Below are 6,812 nucleotides of genomic sequence, written 5' to 3' on the forward strand. Positions count from 1 at the left end.
ATCTTACACCACAAACAAACCATGTTCTGTCCTGTCTAGAGCAGCCTGTACTGTTCAGCCCCTGTATCGAGCAGCAGGTTCTCTCTGTCCTCTTACAGTCTTTGCTTTCATAGATGTGTCAACCTCTCAGGGTTACCTGGAATCGGGAGACCATGTGGCCTCTCACTCAGGAAGTCCTCTATTCCTTCCCAGCCTCTCAGTGTTTATACTTGCATGACTTTCCCACTTAGTATGCCTTTCATTACAGTCTCTTGTGAGCTTCCTGTCCCTTTATTAGAATATTAGTGGAAACTCAGCTCTCAGAGTAAGACAAATGTCTTATATATTTAAATGCAGTGCACTGGGAAGTTTTCTGCCTACATTGGCTATTAACTGAGTGTGTTGAGTTTACATCAAGTTCGTCTGAAATGAATCTATATTTAGAAAGGGTTAGAGAAAAGCCTATGAAGATTCATACCTATTTTTAGTGGTCTACACTTAGGGGTTTCTATAAATTTGTAAAGATGGTACATGTGATCCTTGAGCCATTTTTAGTAGTATGCTAAGTGTAATAAAATTCATGCCCTAGCCGGTCCTGAGGATGAGAAGCCAACTAAAATGCTAATTTTATTTTTTGTGCATAGTTATATTGCCTCTGTAACAACAAATTTAACTCTTAGCCTAGGATCTCTTGATATCAAGTAACAGAATATAGATAAACTCAAGTGAGTTTGAGAGGAGGAAGACATTTACTCTAAATTGCATAAGGATTCTTATACAAGCCCAAAGCAGGAAGGATAGATTGGCCACCAAAGACTAAGGAAGGTGTTTTTGACAGCTTACTCTGTGGGACATCTGATGTCCCCATTCTGCTTCTGTGTGTGCATATGTGTAAACACACACATGTAGGCATGGAGGTGTATATGTACAAAGTTGTGCATATATACCTTATATGCACAACTGCAAGGCTGTATATTCAGATCTGAAACTCTCAGTAACGCCCTCTTTCTGGGGGTAGGGGTTAGTTGACAGTATACATTTGCTTGTTAACATTTGAAAGGACTTAAGTAGAAAGCCTGCTTTTTGGTGTTTGCTGCCTCAGGTCAGCTGTAGATAGTTAGAAAATTAGCACAGAGGACAATAGGACTGGCTCCTGTTGGTGAAGTGTGTAGTATTTAGGATGTGTGTCTGATTAGAAACTCATACACAACTCTTAACAAAAGGTCTCTGCATAGACTATCAAGGGCATTATGTCACAGAGTCCAGTTTTGTTTCGTGTATAGATTCTGTCATCCAGTCGTGTGCAGAAATTTAGCTGAGTATTGAGGTTGAGCTGTCATTGTCTCTGTGTGCCATGAAAGGACATTCATGTTTGTTAGCAAAGTTATCTTTCATCCAAGAACTGTTGTATTCCTAAAAACTTTTACAGACAATGGAGTTAACCATTTGCTTGGCATTACTTTTTCTTGGTTTTATGAGTTGGGTGACGTCACTCCTGGAATTGGGAATGCTAGTTAAAAGTGGGTGTCACCTCATGGAAGGCAGGGACATGGAGCTTATCAGTGGGCTAAGGGTCTCTGATGGGCAAAACCAGAGGGGGATGGGCAGGTAAGAAAAGGAAGGAGCAGGATTCAGCTGCCAGGCAGATTCTTTTCATATTTATACCCAAGGGCACCTCTGCCTGCTTACAATGCAAACAGCAAGCAATACTCAATTAAAATGTTTTCCCTCCACAGAGAATAATTCTGACATGGAGCGTGATTATGGCAAGGCCATGGAGCAGAGCAAGTGTTTGTGGTGCAGAGTTCCTATTGACTGGACAAACAAGGCTGTTTCTATGGGCCATCTGCTGGGATGTTCCTCAGCTTGTTACTCAGAATCCTCGCGTAACCCACATCTACGAAAATGGGGTTGCTAAGCAGATTAATAGAATAATGTTCCGATGACTGACCCTGAAGGCTTTCTGCAGAAACAAGTGAATTGACACAATGGAGTGTGCGGGTTATAAGCATGGAGGGAGCCAGTGTGTTCTCACAGCTTTCCTTCCTGTGAATGTGGTTTCAAGGCTCTTCCTGGATGGCTGAAAGCTGGATGCTTTAAGAAATAATATCTATACTGGATGATTTTATTAGATGACGGTAACTTTTTTTCCCTTCTGATAATGATGAGTTAAAGAGATTTTACTACCTAAGTCCCAACGTCAGTAAGTTTCAGAGACTGTATCTAGTGGCTGGAGGGACCTTTAGGAAGGAAAGCAGAAGGGACTCTGCAAAGGACGTGGGAAAGGTTAAAAACAGAAAGGAGGAGAGAGGACAGGGAATAGAGTCAGTGATGGAAATGTAGAAGTCAGGATAAAGAGAGGCAAGGGAAAAGGGATTAGGGAGAGCCTGAGGAGCAGGAAGCAGAAGGGTAGCCTGGAAAAAGGGGAACCTCATGTAGGATATTGCGGGAGTCTGTTGAAAATAAGTCAAGCTGTGTATGAATTCATCGTGTGCAGGTTAAGCAAATGTGGACTAACAGTGAGCTCAAGGGGAAAACATCCCCTTCAGACTTGGTCTTCTCTTTCTTTGTGTGAGGCAGGATTGTACATCTGTGTTTTGCTCTGGCCTCCAGGGATAATCGAGTTGTTTCCTCAGTCTAGATCTCAGCAGCCAGGCATCCTGGGAACAAAGTGATTGTCACTGGCTGGTTTGAAACAGAAAGGAAATGATACAACTTTAGGCAATGGGTGCACTGGTAATATGTCCCTATCCTGTTCTTCTTCCTCTGCAGCTTCTGTGTTTCTCTGATCTTCATCTTTGTTTCATCACTGTTTGTCTCTGTCCTGTTCCCCCATTCCCTTTCCCATTTTTCCCTTCCTATTTTTCTCACCATCTACTCCTGTTTCACACATGTACATACACATGGACATGTGCCTGTGCATGCATGTGCCCGCCTCCCCTTCCCTTGCCCCTTCCCCCCTCCCCCACAATGTAGAGAGAACACAGCTATACTGGTGAAGAGAGATGTGTTTGGTGGGTCACAGAATCCTTCATAGTTCCACAACTTGTGTGCATGTATAAATTGTGGAAAAGCTTCTTTTTATAGTCATCTGGGGACAAAGGATATTCCCCAACCTCCATCATGTCTGATAGCTGTGACATAAAAAGCAGATGTTATTTTCTTCTTAAAGTAACTGTGGTTAGAGAGTCAAAGATAGTTTTTGACCTATTATCCCCCCTGGAACCAAAGTTGAGGACAAGGCAGAGAGCAGGTTCTTTTTGTCCATTAAGATTGATTTCCTGGTCATGAATTTTCCAGGGACACCTTTGCATTTACTTGGAAACAGGAAATAATGGCAAGCTCTCTGGTTTTCTTGGCAGCTCTGAACACCTAGACATGTTGGCGGGTCAGGGTTCTGTGAGAGGCTCCTTTTAAGACTACTCTACATTCTGTGTTCGTTGCATCCTACCTGGACTGTGAGAGCCATTATGCTAATGCTGCTTATTTTCTCACCTCGCTTTCCTGTCAAAGATTTTCCCTGAAGCTGATTTCATTATAATTTTAAAAATACCATCTGTCTGTCTAAGAGTTTTTCATCTCTCTTTCATACAGATTTATATCTGATTTCTTTCATGTGGTTCTATTGAACTTCTCCAGGTGCAAAGTAGCCACTCTACAGATTCTAGCCAGAGTTGTCTTATAAAAAACATTGATGTGCTGCCATTGGAAGAGTTTATCAGTATCAACCTTGGGCTTTTGTGGCAGTGATTAAACTGCTGTCGGTTTATTCTGCACGATATGTGCATAATTTAAGGCACATCCTCATAGACACCCAGTTCATTGCTTTCACCCTGTATCTGCAGGAGGTTATCAGTTTTCAAAGCATGGCAAAAGGTTGTCCTTGGGCCTTTGTGTTGTGCACCTGTTTTCAGTCCTTGCTATTGCTTGTGTGTGTGTTATGGCCACACCACTGACCTGTGTATTATTTCGTTGGTTCTAACCAATGCTCACAATGGCTCCAGATGTACTATTGATTGTCTCTTCAGCTAGTAACAGTTTTGGTCACAGCATCACAGGAATGAGATGCCAGAAACTGTGGTCATTTTCTAGTCTGGCTTTCGTTGTTTATGCCCCCAGAAGATTTTATTTTGACTAGTTCTTTAAAGTTTTTGGTGTAATTTGCTTCCTCCTAGTAATTTTCGTCATGTGATTATTATTTATTCTTAATTATTTTTGTAATTTCTACCTCATACAAATTGTGTTGTTAAGGGATTAGAAAAATTAAAAGTACACATGCTAATGTTCATTTTGTATTTCTGTTTTGTCTTTCCATTACTTGCTTTCAGTACTCAGAATGTTTGTAGCCCAATGAATCCAGACTCACCTCTTTTCTCTCCCCATGAAGCTTTATTGATATATAATACACAAATAAAAAACTCATTTGTTTCTATGGTTTAAATGAAGTCAAGTCAGTATACTACTGCTTGTAGATGTTGCAGAGGTCATAATATACAATGTGCAGAATCATCAATTCACCTGCTAAAACGTTTTGGAATACCCTGTGTGCCTATTGCATAGAAATTAAAAGCCACACAATTTATGAAAAAGGTTCCATGTTTCTATATGCATTGTGGAATGGACAAGAGACAAGAAAGCTTGATCACATAACATACTTAGTGAATGTGAAGAAATCACAGGCTGGCTTTGGTACCTGAGTGTAGTCAACTCCTGAAAGATGAACAAGGAAGCGGGGAGACTTTGTGACACTTAAGTTGGGAAGATGGAGGGTAAGATGGGCTTTTTCCCCATCCATCCCCATCCTTTAGAAACACTACTTGAAAACATCCCTGCCAGTACTATGAAAGGCCTCCCAATACACGGTGGATACCTATCACTGTGGAGGAGTTATAGCACTTGTGAATGGAGTAAGATGTCATGCAGCATTTATGCATTGGCTGACTTCATTAGCAGAGGGCTTTGCTTGATGAAAGAAATACCCGAGTTGGTCATGGAGGGTTGGCTTCTCTTTATACCCTGCTCAGGTGCTAGGTGTTTGGTGGCTTTCATTCAGGAGTCTTTTTCTAGAGTTTAACCTCAAGGAATTAAATTCAGAAGTAGGAAAGAAAAGGACCGTGCTCTCGTGCTTTTGAAAATGATAAATAAAATCTTAGGTATCATTATTTGACTCATTGCTAAATCCAGAGAGCTTTCCCCAGTTTCTCTTTTCTTATTAAATGTCTCATCAAGGCGTGCTGGCATGGATTGTTGGAGAGTTTTCTCTCTGTGGATTCTTAATATCTTTCAGTCTACTTTCTATGCTTGTTTCCTTTTTATTTGGTTGTTTTAAGATTAGAGTACAAGGTGATGATTTTCATTATGACATTTTATGCATACATTGTTTCTATTGTTGCTCCTGTCACATGTTTTTCTGTGTCCCCTAGTCCTTCCTCTTCCCAGAGCTCACCTTCCTACTTTTATGTCATCTATATTCTATTTCCCTTCTTTCCTTCCTTAATGCCTTCTTTTAAAAAATTTTTCAAGTTCCTCTTCCTAGTTTCATACTCTCCACCCCTCCTCATACATGCATAAATATAAAAATTAAAAGCTAGGATCCTCTTGTGAGAGAGAACATATGGTATTTGTCTCTCAGAGTCTGGGTTAACTTACTTATTATAATTCCCAGATTAATGCATTTTCCCCTCACATTTTGTGATTTTATATTTCTTAATAGCCAGGCAAAATTCCATTTTGTAAATATACACCATTTTTATTATCTATTCATTTATGATGGAAAACTCAGATGCTTCCATTTCATAGTTGTTGTGAATAGAAATAAACATACATGTGTAAGTATTTTTATGATATGGATTAAAGTCCTTCAGGTCCATACCCATGAGTGAGCCACCTGTTCATGTATTTAGTGAATATCTGGCCTGGTTGTATTTCTTGCCTAATGTGAGTAGTATAGCAATAAACATGAATGTAGAAGTATCACTGTGATATGTCCATTCAGAATCTTTTGGATATGTATTGCTGAGAATGCTATAGCTAGGTTTTCTTCCATTTTCATCTAGTAGCTTCAGAGTTTGAGGACATAATTATGATTTTTGATTATTTTCATGCAGGGGAAGAGATGGGATTGCTCTATATGTGAAAATTAGTTTCCCCAGCACCATTTGTAAAGAGGGTAGCTTTTCTATAATGTATGTTTCTGACTACTTTGTAAAAAAAAAAAATTAGGTGTCTATGACTGTGTGGTCTTATTTCTAGGTCTTCTCTATTCCATTGGTCTGCACATCCATCCTTGAATGTGGCTGTTGCTGCTCATCTTCTATGGCTGTGTGATATAGTTTGCTATCAGGTATGTTGATTACTTCAGCATCATTCTTTCTGCCAAGTATTGCTTTAGATATTTGGAACCCTTGTGCTTCCATATGGGCGTTTTTTTTCTTCTGTTGATGTGAAGAATGACATTGATGTTTTGATGAGGATTTTATTGAACCTGCAGATCATTTTAGTGGTGAGACCACCTTCACGATATTAATTCTGCCTACCCTTGAGCGAGGGAGATCTTCCCAGCCTCAGCTTCCTCTTCAGTGTCTTAAAGTTTTCGTAACAGAAGTCTCTCACACCTGGTTAGGTTCATCCATAGGCATTTACTTTTCTTCTGAAGCTATTTTGAATGAAGTTTCCTGCCTGATTTATTTCTCAGTGATTGAGTGTCCTCTAGAAAAGCTACTGAATTTTGCATGTTGATTTTGTGTCCTGCTACTTTGCTGACACATTTATGGGGCCTATGGGTTTTCTGGTGAAGCCTTTAAGGTCTTTTATATATAGAATCAAATAACCTA

Source organism: Mastomys coucha, unplaced genomic scaffold (genome assembly GCF_008632895.1).
Source record: "Mastomys coucha isolate ucsf_1 unplaced genomic scaffold, UCSF_Mcou_1 pScaffold23, whole genome shotgun sequence".
Taxonomy (NCBI): Eukaryota; Metazoa; Chordata; class Mammalia; order Rodentia; family Muridae; genus Mastomys; species Mastomys coucha.